The 19,183-nt window shown below is 43.3% G+C and overlaps 1 protein-coding gene across 1 annotated transcript in view; it reads left to right on the top strand.

Annotated features, from left to right (window-relative positions):
- The first annotated feature begins 5,972 nt into the window (after window positions 1-5,972).
- Window positions 5,973-19,183, top strand: part of elmo1 (engulfment and cell motility 1 (ced-12 homolog, C. elegans)) — a 99,605-nt gene continuing 86,394 nt past the window's right edge. Inside the window, exon 1 of the mRNA XM_019350795.2 lies at window positions 5,973-6,099. The gene's annotated coding sequence lies outside the window, so the exon portion shown is untranslated. The remainder of the gene's footprint in view (window positions 6,100-19,183) is intronic.

The following is a 19,183-nucleotide window of genomic DNA, read 5'->3' as shown; positions in this document are numbered from 1 at the left end:
GAGGAAACTGAAAATACAACTCACACGGGCTCCCCAAAATTTGACAGTAGAAAACTGGTGAGACGTTGCCTGATCTGCTGAGTCTCGATTTCTGCTGCGACAAACAGGGTCACAATTTGTTAAACAACATGAAACCATAGATCCATCCTGCCTTGTATCAGCGGTTCAGGCAGGTAGTGGTGGTATAATGGTTCTGGGGATCATTTTGTGGCTCATTTTGAGCCCTTTAGTACCTACTGAGCATCATTTGAGCACCACAGCCTGCCTGAATATTGCTGCCGGCCATCTCTATCCCTTCATAACCCCAGTGTACTCATCTCTTGATGGCTGCTTCCAGCAGGATAACGCGTCATGTCACAAAACTCAAATCATCTCAAACTGGTTTCTTGAACATGACAATAAATGTACTCTACCTTTGGGATGTGTAACAGGCAGTGTTGGGTAAGTTACTTTAAATTAGTAACTTAGTTACATTACTAGTTACTTCTCTAAAAAAGTAACTCAGTTACTTCAAGTTACTCGTTACTTTCAAAGTAACTAGTTACTAGGGAAAGTAACTTTGGTTTTACTCAGAATTCTCTTGTTAATGTGTTGCTTCCGTAACTGGATACCCAGCCACACTGCCAGTCTTCTAGCTTGCTTACTTGCCACAAGTGCACTGTGCCACCTACCAACAGAAAGGAAAAAATAATGTGCACATTTCCACGAGAGAAATCCCACGCCTGGACCGTCGTTGACCGCCGCCATGATTCTAGCCTGCTTTTTACATCCAACACAAAAACTGCAGTCGTGGTGCTTTTGATTGTACTCAGAACTCGGAAATTCTGCCTTCTGAATAGGAAGATGTAGGTAACACCAGACTGCAGATGAGCTGCATCCAGGGCTGGACTGGGACAAAAAAAATCGTCCCGGGCATTTTGACTAGAGACCGGCCCACCATTATAGGAAAAATCATAAAGCCTTTGAATGAAAACAAACACTGTTGTGACAGTGATGTACACTGTTCTGATGGTATATATGTATCAATCTATCAATTGTTTGTTGTAAGACTCAGATAATTATTTTTTTTTTTAAAGCGAGACATTTTAAATGAGAATAATAAAAGTATTTCTTTGTGCCCCCCTTTCCCTGTTAATGCCCTACCTGGCCCCCTGGCAACACTTTGCTAGACCCGCCCCTGCACAGTTACCAGCTGTCAGCTACGTAGAAAAGGATGCTGCTGTTATTTGTCTCTCAGAAACAGCTCATAACTTCCCTTCAACTCATTCATGTCACCTAAAAGGTAAACCTGTTTCTCCATCACCTGTTCAGCTCTGATGCTTCAGTAAGGACATCTCCTGGTTTCATCTGCATGTTTCCCTCTCACCAGATAACCAAACTAATGTCATGACCAGCAGCTTTACAGCTGTGGCTCCAGCAAACATCAGCTGATACTAGAAATTAATATTAAATAAATTCTAACAGCTGATCAAGCTTAAACGTGCTGCTGTTGTTTAACGCGACATCCGCTGGTTTCCTCTTTCTGGCGCAAAGTGGGCGATAAACAAACAAGAGAGAAAAGCCGATCAGCTGATCATTGATCAGTTTCGTGATTGAAGTAGAAACGGGAGAGAGAGGGGGAGAGAATGAGAGAAGAAGAGGCAGCTGTGCAGCTTCAGCTTTGTGTCTTTTTCATTGTAGCTGAAGTCCGGGACAAACTGTGTTCCTTTTCACCTCAGTACGAAACGCGTAATATTTTCTCTGAATACCAGACGATTCTGTTTTTTAGGGGACGGTTGGCAACTCTAATAATTAACCGTAAGAACAAAATAAAGTTCAACATCAGTAACATCGCACCCACCCAGCTGTATAGAAACTCCGTCATGCTAGCTAGCACGCAGTACGAAAATGTCAGCATACCGAAAATAAACTCCACCTAAACTTGGTTTATATCTGACTCCGATAGACTGCAGGTCATAACTTCTTACCTGAAGCTCAGTTCACCTGACACGGGTCTCTCCTCTTGCCTCCCTTTTCCTTCATCCACCTGCTGGCCTCCACCACTTGCTAATGTTATTGAATCTGTGGAAGCTCCGCGATATCCACCACACGAAGTAACGAGCCTATCTAAATCCCAGTAACGAGTAACGCGTTCCTGGTTTTGGCATAATAACTAGTTACCGTGCTCGTTACCACAATAATAACGTAGTTACTGTAACGCGTTACTTAATAACGCGTTAGTCCCAACACTGGTAACAGGCAATTGACCAAATGTGTGATGCTGTCATCCGTCGGCACCTTGTTGAATTTATGCTAAGAAGAATTCAAGCACTCCTAAAGGGAAAAGGGAGTTCAACCTGGTAAGACTTTAGGTTAGCTGTGTGTGGATTCAACTTGTAATTTGAAGTTAATAATGTATTTCTAGACATTAAAGGTTGTTATTTCCCCCAAAATAGGCAGCTGGGTTAATTTAAAAACAACAAGGGGCAGGGATAGCTCAGTAGGTAGAGTGGTGGCCCCGTGATCGGAAGGTCGGGGGTTTGAATCCACTGAACGGCTACCCTGAGGAAGGTACCGTCCCTCCACACTGGCCGCCCAATGGCTGCCCACTGCTTCACTGAGTGAATGGGTTAAATGCAGAGAGGAATTTCCCCACGGGGATCAATAAAGTATACATTATTATTATTAAAAAGCAGGTGAACACATGAAAATAATAAAATAGAAAACCAGCTGTTATACAGTGGAATACAAGTTATCTGGATGAGTGGATTTGTGTGTTTAAGAAACCCCTCTTTTATGTCTGCAGTATGTCATGAGTCCTTGTCAACGATCAAGCGAAGACCTCGAAGCCTCGGAGGACTCACAATTACAAAAGAAGCCCTGCATCATTTTGAATCCAATTTCTGTGGGATGCTGAAAGAAAACATGAATCTGTCAAAAAAAAAAAAAAAAAAAATCATGGATAGAGCGAACTGAAGAGAACAAGGAACGACTCACTAGCCGAAACACCCATTCATCATCAGACTCGGTGGTGCTTCTGTTTGAGCATGTATGGCTTGCCAAAGGAACTGGCACGCTGCCATCTATTGTTATTGTTGGTCTATTGCTGAATGTAACAGGGTGGTCTAATTAAGCTAAATGCACTGAAACCCAGCGGACAACGCTTCGTTATTAAACGATGATCCTAAATCGTGGCCCGTTTAATCACTTGATCTCAGCTTGAATGAAGACAAGTCTAAAGGTAAGAGCATCGTGTTTAGGCAGGTAAAATCTGATTTTGACGTTCTCTGCTGAACACCAGTCTTCTGTTAACAATCAAATCTGAAGCAAAAACATGCAGCTCTTCAGATACGTATGGTCTGGATTTGTTTTCCAAAATATGGGAGGAAAAAAAGAAAAGTAGACAATTAAACCTTTATGAGCAGAGCTGCTGCACTTAACTCATGAATAATAACCATGTTTGCCAAAAGGGAAAATTAAGCAGCACCAAGGCTTCCCTCTGTTTTGATAGTGTTATCTGATATGACATTAAAGTTTCACACCAGACACGCAGATGAATGGAGGTTGGCCCACTGTTTGTGAAACAGGATGTGTCCAAATCAGAGCGAGTTACACAAGTGACAACTGACATCTATAAAAAGAAATCAGTCCAGTGCTTACCTTCTGAGTGCAACACCAGAAATGAGAGTGACTCTGCAGTTTTACCGGCTTGCACTGTGAGTCTCCACTTGATTGAATGCATCATGCAATGCTTTTTTAGGAGTGTGGGCTGTCTTAAAGCTATATGGCGAAATAGAAGATGAAAATATGACCTCATCTCTGAGCCCTTCGATTTGCTCTTGAGCCCTCTCAAGTTAGAGTCGGGGATCCAAAGGTCACAGTGACCGAATGACGCAAATAACTCAGAGGGATAAAAGAATGCTTTTGTTTGCTTCCCCAAAAGAAAAGCAGCAGTAAGTGCTGTTTATAATATATTACATACCATATCAAGCATGCTGAGTGTGCTCACGCAGCATTCATAGGTCAAACAAAGATTTATTATCGGAGTCAAATCTGTATGCTTGCACAGAAAAACAAAATGTGTTGACGCATCTTGAAAAACACATAAAAATATCTGTTTTCTTCCTCTTATATTTTTGGGTCAGGTGTGCCTGTCCTCGCAGCCTATTTATGGAGTCAGATTGGGTGTGAAGTCGAGGACGCGGGCTGCCATTTAAACGGGCCGAGTTTTGCATCCTGTGTTTTTCGCAGAGAGAAAAATAAACAGAATGAGGGACTAAGAGATTTCTGTTGGGTGTGTCGCTCCAGATTGTTTGCCAGGACGAACAGGGCTCCTGTATTAATCCTCCTGCTGCTGCTCCCGCTGAGTGGAGACGAGGACGAGCTGCAGAGCTGCCTGCCACACGCTCTTTTTCTCTTTCAGCCACAAATGCCACTCATTCTGGTACCAAGCACAGCAGGTAATTAACGATCAAAATTAAAGGGACGCCGTGGCTCGGAGATGCTGCAGTCTTTACAGAGTGCCTGTAACATTATGCTCCCAGACATAAAGTAACACTAGAAGGTCATAATCCCACCCTCCAAACAGGAGGACATTCAATAACCATGAATTATTGAAAGCACTGTTCCCGTTTGCCTTTCCTTTCCCGAGAGACTGAAGGCCGATCTGCTTTTGTTTCATCAGTTACTGTGAAAAAAAAATAGACGTCTCCTTCGGATTTGAGTTGTTTGTCAGGTATAATCTGTTCAGTCGTTGCCGTAGCAGGCCCACCATTTGTCATGTTGGTGTAGGCTCACTCGGGGAGGCAGAAGTCCTTTCTAATATTTCATTTTTTCCTAAATTATTCTCAGCCGAAACATAAGCGTGTATTTATTTTCAGCCTTGTAAATTCTCTGTGCAAAGTCATTAATGATGAACTGCAAAGTACATTTAGTCCTCTTGAGGAGACAGTCCCTTCTTTATCAAGAATGATGTGTTTTTTTAAGGATCGTAGTTACTAAAGACATCAGGGAAAATCAGCAAGAGCATGAAGTAACATTTAAGTATATGATGTAACACAGACTATTGTGTTCTGCTCTTTTCTTCTCTAATCAGTGTTTTCTTCCAGCCTGTTTTTTACTCTTTTTAATAACTTCCAGATAGCCTACACATATGCCTTTACACATGATCCATATTGGGTTTTAATGTCATTTTTGATTGCCCTGCATCTAGGAGTATAAACAAACAGTAACAAATATAAATTAGAGAAGAAGAAAATACATCAAATACACACCATTTGTTTTCATTTTCTTGGAAAGTGTGCTTTACTGTGCAAGAATGTTATAACCGATGAACAAAAATCAAACTGGGATGGTCATCTTCTTGCTTATCTTGCAATTAACCTAATCCAACGCTGATATCAAATGCTTTGGGGATGATAAATTAATCTTTATAGCACATATTTTGAAGGCCTCATAAGAAAAGGTGCTTCCTGCTTCTTCAGCTTCCAGTTTTCTGTGATCCTGATATTCCTGTTAGGTGATTTTGCTCTTGCATCCTTATCCAACATACACCTACACACACCCATACACACCACTGTCACCACACGCTCCCTCACTACATGTTTAGTTAAATAAATTGACAGAGGGAAAATGAGGAGAGGATTACTTTTACAGAGTGAAGGTTTCCTCTCAGAAATACTCTGTAAAACAAGAATAAAGTTTTCATTTCCCTTTCTGTATGTTGGCACTGCACTTAAAACTGTTATTAACCAAACCGAGCTAAGCTTTATGGCTAAAATAGTAAAATAACGATTTTCCATCCTGTAGAAAAATAAATAATTACCAAAAAGTCCCCTTCCTCCTGTTCACCAGCGGCTGCTTGAGTTTTGCTGCTGTCATGCATTCGTGCATCCTCTGTTTGGCAACACAAGCCAGCCAGCAGACGGCAGAAGAAAAGAGGAAGTGGAAACATCAGCACTATCTCTACGGCAGAGGAGAGAGAGAGAGAGAGAGAGAGAAGGAGAGGAAACACCAGTGAGTGACACGCTCTCACACACACTCTCTCTCTCTCACTCACAACACACACACAACTCCGGACATCGGCGCCTTTTAGTGGAAGAAGCGTCCTCGCGTCGTCAGGTTGGTGAAAGCCTCGTTTCCCTCTTCCTGCAGAAATGTTGATGTTGCTGAAATTCCGTCTCACTTCCTTCGCGTTGTGGCGCTAAATGTTCCTGGGGGGTGGCTCGCAGTGTTTTTGTGTGTTCGCTGCGCTCTCGCCACGGCATGCCCGAGTCTCTGTGCGTTACGCCGGAGCGAGGCAGCGAGTGTTCCTGCGCTCACGGCTCTCTCCTCCTGCCTGTCGCTACTTTGTTTTCGGTGGCCTCACAGCGGCTCCGGGCGCTGTTCTTTTATTGACATGCTCTTTCTGATTTTTTTTTTGGATTTTTTTTTAAGCATCACTGCTCCCTCTCTCTCTCGCAAACATGCATGTTGAACTGCGATGCATAAATGAAAGTGCCAGCAAATCCAGGCTTTGTCCTCGGTTTAGTTTCTTGTTTTTCCCCTTTTTTGAAACAAGTGCACAGCAACGCTGCAAGTTGCGTGTTTGCGGCAGATATACAGCTAAGAAGCAGCCGAGGTCTCTGCTTTGCCCGGCTTGTGTGATGGAAGTGCATGCTGCTGATGGCTAAATGCAGAAAAAAAGGAAGAAGAAGGAAAAAGCTGTACGTCTCCCCCCCCCCTTAATTAAAGAGCTGCTTTAATTGTGCGCGGTGTGTAACTCCAGCCCTGCACGCTGGCCACACCGCGGGCCTGTGATTAGGCGAGAGGAGGGAGAGAAGAAGCCGGACAGCCTCTGATGCATGCAGAAGCTCTCTGCTATCCTCAAAACGAATCAGAACCTGCGATACCAACATGAGCTTCACTCACACCCTTTAAAGCTGTCTCCTTCACTTCTCTCTTTTCACTTCCGGTGTGTTTTCACCTGACCTCCCCTGTCAAATCAATGCGTTTTAATGAGTGTTGTTTCCCAAACTTCTGATTAGTCTTGTCCCTCAAAAAAAAAAATAAAAAAAATGAAGAAGAAGAATCTGTTGTCACTCCTCCCCTTGCACTGGCTGGATATCCAATTTCTTTGGGTAGAAAGACAGTAGTTAATCAGTTTTTCGTCATTGCTGATTTAATAACCTTCTGCTTTGTTTTCCTGCCTTACTCTTGTGGAAAGAAACAAGACGTTAGACCACATTAGACCTCTGTTTGCAAAGATTTGGCCCTAAGTAGCTCCCCTTCTTCTTCATTACAGCAGAAAGTATATTAATATTGTTGATAAACAACACAGGGGCTGGGTGCATCATTCCCAAGCATTTCGTCTCCAAATTGCTCTTACGAGGAAAGACTGTGGAGTAGATCAGCTAATGTGAGATGTATATCAATTTTGATTTCATTAAAATATGATATCAAATGTTCTTCCAGCGTAGCCGTCGGATATCTGGACGTATTGGGCCCAAAGCTTCCTGTTGTGTGCGGTGGTCATAATTTAATAACGAATCCAAATGCATTACTCAAAGTAATTAAAAGCCTAAATGCCAATCAAAGGATAGCTGATGATTTTGCGACTTTGATTCTTCCGGTGCATGTATTTATTTTTTAGTTCTCCCTACAGATTATTTACTGTTTGCAGCCAAACCCAAAAAAAGAAAAACTTCTGGCACTGAAATCTTGTCTCTTGTCTGCAGATTCTATAAATTCATAAGCAGATATGTGTGGATTGGAGTGATTATTATCTCAACACCTCATGCTGTGATTGAGAGTACACGACGAATAGGTAGAAATCAGTGAAAAACAGACTCAGAGTCCATAGACTAAAGGGATGTAATGGATGTTAAATCTGAAATAACCTCCTGTAACAGGATCGCTGTGACTTGATTCCGATGTGCAGCTTCAAATCCATCGCACTGTGTTTTCCCTGCAGTGAAACGAGAAACAGTCCCATAATGCTTCCCTGACAATGCTTTTAAACCTGTGAGATAAGACGAGGCGGATGGAATCAGTGCTGAAGATGAGAAAATCTACCAATTTGATGCCACGAATCCCACTTTTGTAACCACCGTTTCATTATTCCTCCCTCACTTCAATCTGTAGCTGTTCTAAAAAGACCTCAACAGCAGACAGCTCGGCGTGTCTCGGCGCTGTCCTCATCGCATCAGTCATCGTGCAGCCCTGGGTCTGCGCTGTTGTCTGCGTTCGGACCCTCTGCTCCTCTGGGCAACTTCTGGCAGAGTGAGAGCTCGTTTATACGCCCCGTTAGCCGCCAAAGACGTCCCTGTTGTGATGGAACCGCAAGCATGTTGGCGTCATCGTGTCATGGCGAGATTGTAGCCTAGAAGCAAAAGCACTGGGACACACGCAGTCATTACACCGGAGATGCAGAACTTGACCAGAAGGGATTCAGTGGAGTTGTTTTTCCAGTAATAATGTCCATAAGAATATTATGCACCCCGTGACTTCTTATGACTGTGAGTTACAGATTTTCAGCAGAGGTCTGGCACAGCTTTACCACTCAAAGAAGGCCATTTATGAGCCATACTGGGGAACAGAGCGCTACCTGTAGCCCCATCAACCCTGGCTGTGAGGTTCACCGTGTTGATCCAGCAGAGTCATATTTCAGGTTTACGTTCACACGAGGGACCCGTGTGCTTAAGTTTTTATCAGCCGCGGCAAACCTTCATTTCTTGTTAGCTCCCCTCGCCCGAGTAAATATTTCTTTAGCTCTGCAGGGTTTTAAAAATCAGCAGTAGAAATGGAGTGTTGCAACACAAGAGCAAAACAAAGTTGGATGATGAAATGCGGCAGCAGTGAGTCACCAAACAAACTGATGGAATTAAAATTGAGTACTTGGGGCTTTTTTTTTCTTTTTTTTAAAATCCTGAAATATAATCCAGGAAATCAGATTAGTACACAGAGGCTGAGATGGAGAGGCATTTGGGGAGAGGATGGGTGCCTGCCCTCGCCTCTTTGACTTGCATCACATGTGAGATCCTTCTCTGTACCCATTTGACGCTCCCTACTGTTTGGCATCTTCTCACCACCTCCTCAAGTGCAACCCTGCTAATTTCCTACTCCTCACGTCTGACAACCCCCCCTCGCCTTTTTCTTATTAGCTTGCTCCCTCGCTTATGCTTCCTTTCTCACACATGCAATCCGTCTCTTGCAGTTTCCTCTCAGCTGCGCACTCTCACGTTGCACCCCCCCCCAATCTACTTTTTCACTCTCCGTTGTTGCTCCCCAAGGGAAGCCGAGGTATGTAAATTGTTTTCTCCCTGATGTATCCCGAGCTTACTGCTTGTTCATCTTAAGCCGCAACCACGTAAATGCAAGTTGTTCCAAAAACAACGCTTTTAAAACTGAAGCGATCTTTATCCCACGAGGGCTTTTAGCACCTGTTCAGAAGCAATCTCGGTCTATTACTGTGAGCTGCCGTTCAGGTACAGTGAACTCGTGAAAATGCAGGACACAAACTGACTATTAAGACCCCATCGGTCTCTGTCATTCTGTCCAAAGACTCTCTGCTTCTGTGTGACGCCAGTAAAACTCAATCCTGGAATTCTCAAACTGAAACAAAGGAAGTAGCATTTCCAAAAGTCTCCGTTTTGGGAGTTCTGAAATGCAGGATTGCGTAAATATAGTAAAAGGCATGTGTTTTCGAGCAAAAACATATTAGCGCGGTCATGAAATATGAGGTTAAAAAAAAGCTTCACAACTGTCTATGCCTTTTTAATAGACGTTTAACATTATTATTAAAACAAAAAGTCCCTTTAAAAAAAAAAATCCTTGCTGTTATCCTTGCTTCCACTAGTCATAGATAGGCCTGTCATTGTACAGCTTCAGGGGAGATTAATTTGCAGTTCCAAATTAGTTGAATGTTGCCTTGCATAATTGCTCCCTATGGTATGAAGTTAATTAAAACAGTACGTAGGTACTGAAGGTGCAGTGGGGAGGTGCCAGACAGCCAATCAGACATAGATGGGTGAGAAGAGATCTCATCGGTACTGCTGCCATGTTCTGCTCTTTACTTTACTGATTGTTGCTTCGGGCGAAGTTCAGAGCTGATCAACTCGATGAGAGTAAATGAGAAAAAACTGAGGGAGATTCTTATTGTTTTTTACAACAAACCGTGATGTCTGGTGGTTGCATAAGGCAACACGCTTGTGGGTACGTTTTGACCCTTAACCTTGGTTGGGCTTGTGTAACTCCGAGCCCATCCATTCTGAGAATATGAATCGGTTTAAGCGGAGAGCATCCACTGGTGAATTTTTCGGTCTAAGTCTAGACTTCATGTGGCACAAAGCGGCCCTAGATGACCCAGAAACTGATATGGATCCCTCTGTATGCTCGCTCTGCCCGCTGCATTCCAGCCGTGGTACTGCCGCAGAGCTCTGTAAATACTGAGTGAGAGGTTAGCCAGCTCTCTTGCTCTGTGTTTGTGGTATTTAGCATCTCTTAGCTAAGAGGCTCTCAGGCTTAGAGCCTACTGACCCAGTAGGATAAACGAATAGATAGCCTCTCTGTCTACTATATCCCCACTTAGCTGTGCGAGAGGCTCGAGATGATTTTACATTTATAGCTGGCCACTTTTTCAGATGGCCCAGCTGTGAGCAGGCATTAGGGCCTGCTGTAGTTGGATCGTCCTCACGTGCTGTGTGTTTTCAGCATCACTCGATGCATGAATTATGGCATGTGTGCACAGGTGCTGCAAAGATTTGCAAAATTCTCTGCTGTGTCAGTTTTTATTTCTCTCCACTGCTCGTCTGAGTCATTTTCACAGCTGCTGGTGTGTCAGTATGACCCAGGTGCTTCAACCAGGTTTTATTATGTTGTAAACTAATTATAGCTTTTTTCCCCCCTGTGTGTCTCTGAGCCCTTTGGGTGGTGTTTAATATTACAGGTCATCACCTAATGTGTCTTTTGGTGTCCATATATCGATGGTTGTATCAATACTTCTGTTCCCTCTTTCTGTCAATCCATAAAAATATGATATGCCAACACTAACTGAGGAACACACAAGTCACTGCTGAGTCCTGATCTCAGTAATTTAAAAGGAATCAAAGTTGGGAATGTAAATCTCTTTAGGTATATCTGGCCGGTAGGTGCCCTTGGTACCTATTTGGACAGCCTGCAAAAAGAGAAGACAATCCACACTGTACATTTACTCCACTACTCACTAATTCGACCTGCCTAATGGTTAAAAAACCTATTATCCACAAAAAAAATAAAGACCGTTACCAAGCTAAGAAGTGCATTTCTTATTCTCAGTGATAAAAACTCGAGGATTTAGGTTCTTAAATGTGCCCCTAAGTGTCTTGTCCACTTGGATCTTAAGTGAGCGTGACTTGATGGAAGTGCCCTAGTTTTCAGCGCTGCTCTCCCCGAACTGTGCTTTTGATTTTTTATTATCCTTTTGATGTTAGATTTGTGGAAGTCGAGAGAGAGACTTTTATGAACTTGTTTGCTTTGCACATAAAAGGCAAACACTTCATCGTACTAAAATACCGAAAAATTATTGACGCATTTATTTGACTTTCATCTGATGTAAACTCTTTAAAGAGGAGCCCCACCAGTTGCAAATATCAGCACTGGTTTTGGAAAACTATTGCGTAAGTGGGAAAAAAAAGCATAAATAAAGGCCTTTTGGATACAGAGGGAGCTGCGTGGAACCTGGGGATTATTTAAATACTCGGTTGGTATTAAACCTCCTAGACCTCTGTCTGCTTGAGGCTAGCGGCTCCATGCTACTTTATCCACATGCAGCGTAACAAACCCAAATTTCTGACCAGACTGATTGTGGCCCTTCTGTTTCATTGTTGGTGCTGGTGCAAGTTTTTATTACGGTAAAGTAATGTAAGGAAAACATTAAGTTCTGCTGCATAGAGTTCAGCAGTTCTTTAAACAGTCCTTTATTGGGTCTGAGAGTGTTATGTGCTGCAATAAGTAGAGTACTTTTTAGTAGAATAATAGAAACCAAAGTTTTCTATTATTCTACTTTTTACTTCACCCATTTTGACACTTTAACTCCATAAAATGACCACTTCAGAAGGATTCCCGCTAGTGGAAGTACTGTGGTTTAAAGTGACGAGGGCTACCTGGACAGAGTGTGCATGAGGAAGGACGCCCGTTCACCCGTGCTATTCTCACAAGGGTGCAATTACATGTCACATAGACTTCGTCCTAAGAAGCTGGCAGGTTAAAGACCGTTTAATATTCTCACATGTGCCGCTCGTCAAGTGACATTGTTAAAAGTTTAAGGGCATGTTGGAAAACGGCTTTTCAGGGCTGCATGTTTTAAGCTCAACAGTTATTGGACAAGATAGAAGGTAGCAAAGTCCCGAGAAGTCCTTACAGGTCCCTCAGTAAATTTAACAAGAGCTTGAGAGCTCTCTTAGTTTTCTTTGGGAACTCTTTATGAGACCTCTCTGTAAATCCAGCAGAGCTTGCTTAAAGGAATTACCCAAAAATGTCCTTTAAAAATCTTGCATTTTTTGTAGAAGAGTGAATTAGAATTGAGGTGAGAAACCCGCAAATCTATTTCACCCTTCATTTCCAGTGTTGTTGTGTTTTTGTGGGTTTATCTGTCTTCATCGTTCTTCTGTTTCTAAAAGTCAATTTGAGCAATTATTATGAAGTCTGAATTTTCTTTGATTTATGTATTGGTTAAAAACAACTCTGTTAAGACTTAATTTCATGCTTTCTGTGACTGGAAGGAAAGCAAAAAAAAGAGAGGAAGATACTGTTAAAATGAGTAGCTGCAGTTTTTTAATGGTGTTTATGCCTCACAAGCCTTAACACACAAATATGAACACATTTTCATGTATTAGTCTTTTTGGGGTGCTTGCTATATTTCTTGTTGCTGCTGCGAGCTTTTTCATTTCTGGTTATTTCTGTTAATGTGAGAATAGAGGTGAGGGGAACGGTGCGATAACGCTTGGCTAAATGAACGGTATAATTAATGTATGGGCTGAGATTGTGAATTTTATCCCTTTCTGGCTTGACGCCTCTGTGATGTCAGTGCAGTAGGAGTGTTTTCTATTAGACAAGTCAAGGCTACATCTACAGAGAGGAGATTTAGGAGTGGAGGGCCTCTCGTAATATACCAAGGTCACCAGCTCGCTCGTTCTCTCCAGGTCTGGGAACTACAAGCGCTGGATTGAAGATATGTTGCTTTATATTGGAGCTGCTTCTGGCTCTCTGAATAAATCAAAACGTGTAAGAGCGTACGAGAAGCAGAGCATTCTGATATTTCACCCTCTCGTGGTTGCATCCCTCGGATACCCAATCTTTATGTCTCTCTTTTAAAGAGCGGTTCTGATTTAGAGCTGTGCTGGGCTTTGCAGACGCACATCTGCCTGTTCAAGCTGTTTGCTGGTATTCGGGACCAGTTTCAAAAATATGTGGAAAAGCTACAAACAAAGGCCACTATTGCTCGTGTTTGTGGTAGTCCTTTATCTTTGCTTTAGCAGAGGGGGGAAAAGCAGACTTTGTTTTTTTGCTTTTCTTCCTCCTTTTGGTGAACTCTGGTGAGACTGTTGTCTTTCCAGTTCAGGCCAACCCTTTACCCAATTACTACACTGCAGGACTGCATGCAAGTGCATCCCCATAGCCTTTGTGTTGGTTAAATATGTGTCATCCCACTCTCTATCCTGCATGTAGGTGGAGAGCTACGCAAATGAAGACGATGTATTGGCCTAAAGACTTTAATTCCTCCTCTTTTTCTAGCATTCTCGTCAGTGTTTCTGACTCGTCTTTATCTTCTATCGTCATGTTTTCTCCATTTATACAGCTCCACATATCCATATTGCCCAGTCTCTGACCCTCACTACCCACACACTGACCACCAGCAGCAGCAGCAGCAGCATTCGTCAGGGCATCGTTGCTCCAAGCCTCATTGGTCATCTCTCTTGCTGCCACTGTACAGCTCAGTAGCAGCCTGAGGTGAGTTTCTGTTGGCTCTAAGCAGCCGGGAAAACAACAAACCATAATTAGTTGTCACACCCTGATGGCAACATTATCGCTTGTTAGAAGGAAGAAAATCTCAAGCAGGGTATTTGATCTGGAAAACAGCCACAGTGAAAAGAAGCCCTCCCAAAGCCTCGCTCAGGGGGATGTCGATCTGTCAAAGAGCATCAGGTCAGATGGTGAAGCTCTTTTACCTCTTTTCCAATAGTACCTCAGCTCGGTTCAACTTGACTCTACTTTCTTTTGGTCGTTTTCTATTACAGTTGAGTACCGCCTCAATGTGCGTGGGGTCATTATTGCCAGAAGTCTCGTGTCGTCAATTGTATGTGACACAAACACAACAATAGAGGACATCGATGGTATCCCTGCTGCAAAAGGTCTACGCCTCATCACTGAACCACGGTCTTGTTTTGTGTGTAGCTATTTCCCTCATTGCAGGTTTCAAAGATGCCGGCTTTAATTCATGTTAAGGAGTCACTATTGTGACTCATCCAGTGATGACAATCTTTGGCCAATCAGTGGCATCCAGTCTGACGATGTCACATTTTCAGCTTAACTCAGCTAGCTTGTAACCCCGGATGAGTAGGCACTAAGAAGGTAGCTGGTACCAGGTAGTAACGCCTAATGGAAAACCATAAAGGCTGAGCTGAGTAGATGGAGGCTGTTGAAGCATAAAGCTAATGGATGCTTGGTCCAAACTTGCCTCATCCCACCTCATTGAACTATGAAAGACATATTAGTTTTACGTAACTGCCCAGGTTTGTTAAGTTGATCAGAAATACATGTGAAAAACGCCCCTGTTTGTCTCTTTCCTGCCTCGTGAGCTGAGTAATTACTACAGCATAAGAGTGCCAGCTGAGTTCACAACAAAATTAATGCATCATTGTCAAAAGCAGAGTATGCCTATGTCAAGACACCCATGTGGGAGATGGTTTTCTTTGGCAGAGACAAATATTTTGTCTTCTGTTTAGTTCTTATCAGAGTTTCTGCTTCTTGTTAGTTCTGCCAGTCACACTGTTGTGTCTATAGACGTGGGTTCTTCGTGCCATCTGAGAATAAACACCGTGTTTTTTTGTTGCTCTCACACTCGGCTGAATCTTTGTGATGAGCTCGGGATTCTTCTGCCGTTTGTGGCTCGCTCAGATTCTCCATCTGTAAACCACCTGTCTTACCCCGTGTCACCCTGGCTGGTCTGTGCTGGCCACACATCAGAGTTTTCCATTTCCTGTGGATGTCACACGTCGACTGTGTGCTCACCCCTTATCTTTTACCCTGCTATGTCGAAGTGAGGAATAACACATACGGCTCAGCTCGCTTGGTCACAGCATGGCTCTCTATTGAAAGAAGAGGGGTATTGTAGTGGCTGACAAGCTGGGTTTAATGTTGCCTTCGGGGCTTGTTGCTGTGTCTGTTCTTTTGTTGTCTGGAGGGGAAGCTTAACACCCAGTGTTTGTATTTTTGGTGTGTGTGTGTGCATGTTTGACTCGTCGAGCTGCATTTTCCAGCCCAGACAGCAAAGTAGAAGAAAGGTACAGGAAATACCGAGGGCAGTTCTACAATAATAGGGGAACTGTCAGATGCAGGACACTCTGTAAAAGCAGTGAAGGTTTGCTACATGCAAAGTGCGATTTCCCATTGGGGTTAAGAAGAGCTACTGTGGTTTGCTCTTAAAGCTACTATATAGCACAAGCCTCATCTGAACAGAAGGCACAAGGTGAGCCACTTCCTGTCGATATCCACGTGTAAACCGATCCTTTTCCTGTTGACAGAAAGTACGAAGACAAAGGTCAAAAAGCACAGACAGAACTCCACAGCCCAATGTTATCAGATATTAATTTGCTTTCAGTGTGAATCACAGGGCAGCCTGACCAGCTGAAACAAACCGTGTCTGTTTCCATACACTCTGTGAAAAGATGTACAGTATGAGGGCTTGATATGCACCGATTACATCATTCCAATGACATCGTACCCACAGCAATGAAAGCCTGGCCTGTGGAATGCCCACCACTGGTGTTTTTCTTTCCTTCTTTCCTCTTCCTTCTTTTTCTTTCTCTGTTTCGCAAAAATGTGGGTTACAAGCAATTAACCCATAAAAGGCAAACATGAACCTCTGAATCCTTTGCCCCAGTTTATAAATAGCCAGACTTCAGCCTCATTTCTGCTTTTGCTGCCACTGTACCACAAGCAAAGCCCTCACCCCTCAATTTTACTACATAGCTTGACAATTATAAGGCATGGGTGAAGCCCAAATGAATAGCTTTTTGTATGACTTGGGCTGGGGATGCATACAGGATGAAAGTGTTTTAGCCGTGGCCAGTCACCGCACTGCTAGGGTGGAGGCTGAGCTGGCATTGTCACTGGTTTGTGACTGACCAGACCAGGCTGAGGCCTGTCACTGGGTAAACATACTGAGGGGAGGGCATGGTTGTAGCATATGGTTAAAAAAAGATGTGGGGTGGGGTGGGGGTAAATAAATAATAGGAAGGCAGTGGAGAGTGGGAAGCTTAGGGCAGAGCTTGGGGGTTAACAAATTAAAGGGTGAGCCCAGTGGTGGGGCACGGGGCATCTGTCAGGAGAGGGGGGAGGGCATTGTGGTGAAAGGGCGTAGTACGCCCTAAGTGGCTGGGGAAATAAGTGTAGCAGGCAAGAGAGAGAACAATAACAAGCATCTTGGAGACTTTAAAAGCAACAAAAAAACTGCCTCATGTGGAAAATCTTCTCAAAAATAAGCCTCACCATGTTTTCCGTGGCACACATGAGTTCATTGTCGTGGGTGCGTGCAGTGGTGTGACGCTGATGAGCCGTTGGTGGATGGCGAAAAACATTGTGCCCCCAACAGTGCGGTCAGTCAGTCATTCAGTGTGGCAGATAGGCAGTGACCACGCAGCAGGGAGGAAGAGAGTGTTTTGGTCAGACCAGGTCCTGAAGCCACCCAGGAGATGCGTGCTTCTGGGTGTGTTTGCGTGTGCGTGTGGAATTGAGGTTTGCTTGATGTATAGCCACAGCTGGGGGACAGTGGGAGGGGATGAAGAGACAGCTGGCAGGGCAAAGGGTGAGTGTAACGAGGAGTGTGTGTGACAGCCACAGTGACTCCTTTGTTCCTACTCACTTGTGCCAGTCACAGCAAGTAGATGGCTGGTCTGTGAAGTGACTGAATCCTTTCATAGCACCTAGACCAGATACACAGTTTAGCTTTACACTCAGCCTGTGTGTGCGTGTGTGTGTGTGCAGGCAGGGTGTGTGTGACTCTATGCAACAGAGAAGTGGCAATGGCGGCAAGAGATTTCCACAGGAGAGCCCATAACCATCTTCCATAATGCCAGTGTTCCCGTAGAGCGTTTATTATGCTTGTGATGATAGTCATCAGCGCTAACATAATTGTAGCGCCAGCAACACTGAACAGTGGCTTGCTTGCTATATGCTAAGGTAATGAGTGTTGTTGAGGGCCTGTGTTCTCTCCAGAGTTATGTCTTAATAAGAGAAGTAATTTTTGCTCTGGTGGAGAGGAGTTCTGCATGTGTGTGGCTTCTGCTGGAAACGCTGTTAACGTGTGGACTGAGTTTGTCAAGGTGCAAGGTCACATGAGACGTCTTCTTCACCACACCTTTTATTAAAGCCCTCTGGTTGTGTGTTTGTGTGTGTGCGTTTGCTCGCATGAACATTTTCCAACGTGTTCATTTTCACTCGTCAGAATACCAGCAGTCTTTCAATAACAGGCTAATGGATAGAGGATAGCTTATTGTTCTCTACTGTTAAAAGGTGCTTTTTTTCCCTCTTTGAAACCTCTACACTGAAGCATCCCCTCTTCCAACACCATTTAGCTTTCCAGTGATATTTTTTTATGAGTTCAATAAGCCCTTTCAGTGCCTGACTTCTTCCTGTGAGTATCTGAACCATTTATTTCAAGTAGGACAAGTAAAAATAGCCATGAATCAATCCCAAATGTTCTCGGGCTTTTTGCACATCTCAATCTAGGCTACAACCCAACAGGGGATAGAGCATTCAAAGCTGGGCAGAATAACTGGCACTTCGGTGGAGGGGCACAGTCATTAAATACATGACTGGTGGCAACATTTTGGACTTTGACATACTTTTAAAAGCCATTAAAGGTGCAGCGGCGGATTATGATTTGTTGAGTTATGATGATAATACGACCCTTTGGTTATTACATGCTTCAGTGGAGATGGTAATCCTCTGATACAATTGATTTTAGCTTAAGTGCAGACCATGTTTCCGTTAGAAGATGTACCTTATGAAGTGAGGTGTGCAACACTGTAGCGGCAGTTTGCTGCAGACCAAATGATCATTTCCCCTGAAATGTCACAGTACGATACAGAGTGGTTTTTGTTCAGTGCAGGGATAAGAAGCAATGTTCAAGCGGGGGAAGAGCAATTGTTCCATGAAGGATGCACATGGTAGGAAGTTGTGTTGTTTAGGTGTCTTGTGCCTAGGTGCTATATAAATACTGTGAAAGCATAAAAACGCTCAATTCATGGAGAAATACATTTTAAAAATCAGTATGTATGCAATGTGCACTGCTAAACGCACCCTCAGAACTTCCTTAAGATTCATTCACACATTTACAGTCAACACCCTCAGCCACCCTCACAGCATGACCCACTTGGGCCCTCTGTCAAACCTTAAGTAACCTTAAGAAGAAAAGACTCTTTTAACACTAAAATTTCTCAGTTAAGAGCAAATAGAAAATCTTCAGCTGTTGGTTTTAAGAGTGAGCTCAGTGGCCTTTATGCCCTTCCATCTGTTGGATTGCTTGTTATATTTTATTTTTCTGACCTAGGATATATTAATGCAGGATATTAACTACATGTTGACCTTAAACTTCTTTTGCAAGTCATTTTTCTCAGTGCTCTGCATTGCACAAAAAATTTCCATAAACCTCAGCTAATACTGCTGAGGCTGTATGTAAAATGAGAGACGATAAAAGTGAATGTCTCATTCACATCTGTGTCAGCTTCCACATGTTCATCTGCATATGCTTGTGCTGCTCTCATTTGCTGCTCTTGTCTGGTTTTCAAAGACCTCATCCTTAAAGGAGCATGAGCGGCAACAGCTGACTTGTATTTAACTCTGCAAACGCACACACACACACACACACACACACACACACTATTTGATCTGAGCTAAAAACCAGAGATGTAAACTCTAAAAATATTCAGTCACCCATCCAAATAATTGAATTCAGGTGTTCCGATCA

Source organism: Oreochromis niloticus, linkage group LG22 (assembly GCF_001858045.2).
Source record: "Oreochromis niloticus isolate F11D_XX linkage group LG22, O_niloticus_UMD_NMBU, whole genome shotgun sequence".
In the NCBI taxonomy this organism is placed as follows: domain Eukaryota; kingdom Metazoa; phylum Chordata; class Actinopteri; order Cichliformes; family Cichlidae; genus Oreochromis; species Oreochromis niloticus.
The sequence above is the reverse complement of the archived record's forward strand: the minus strand, read 5'-3'. Positions and strand labels throughout refer to the sequence as shown.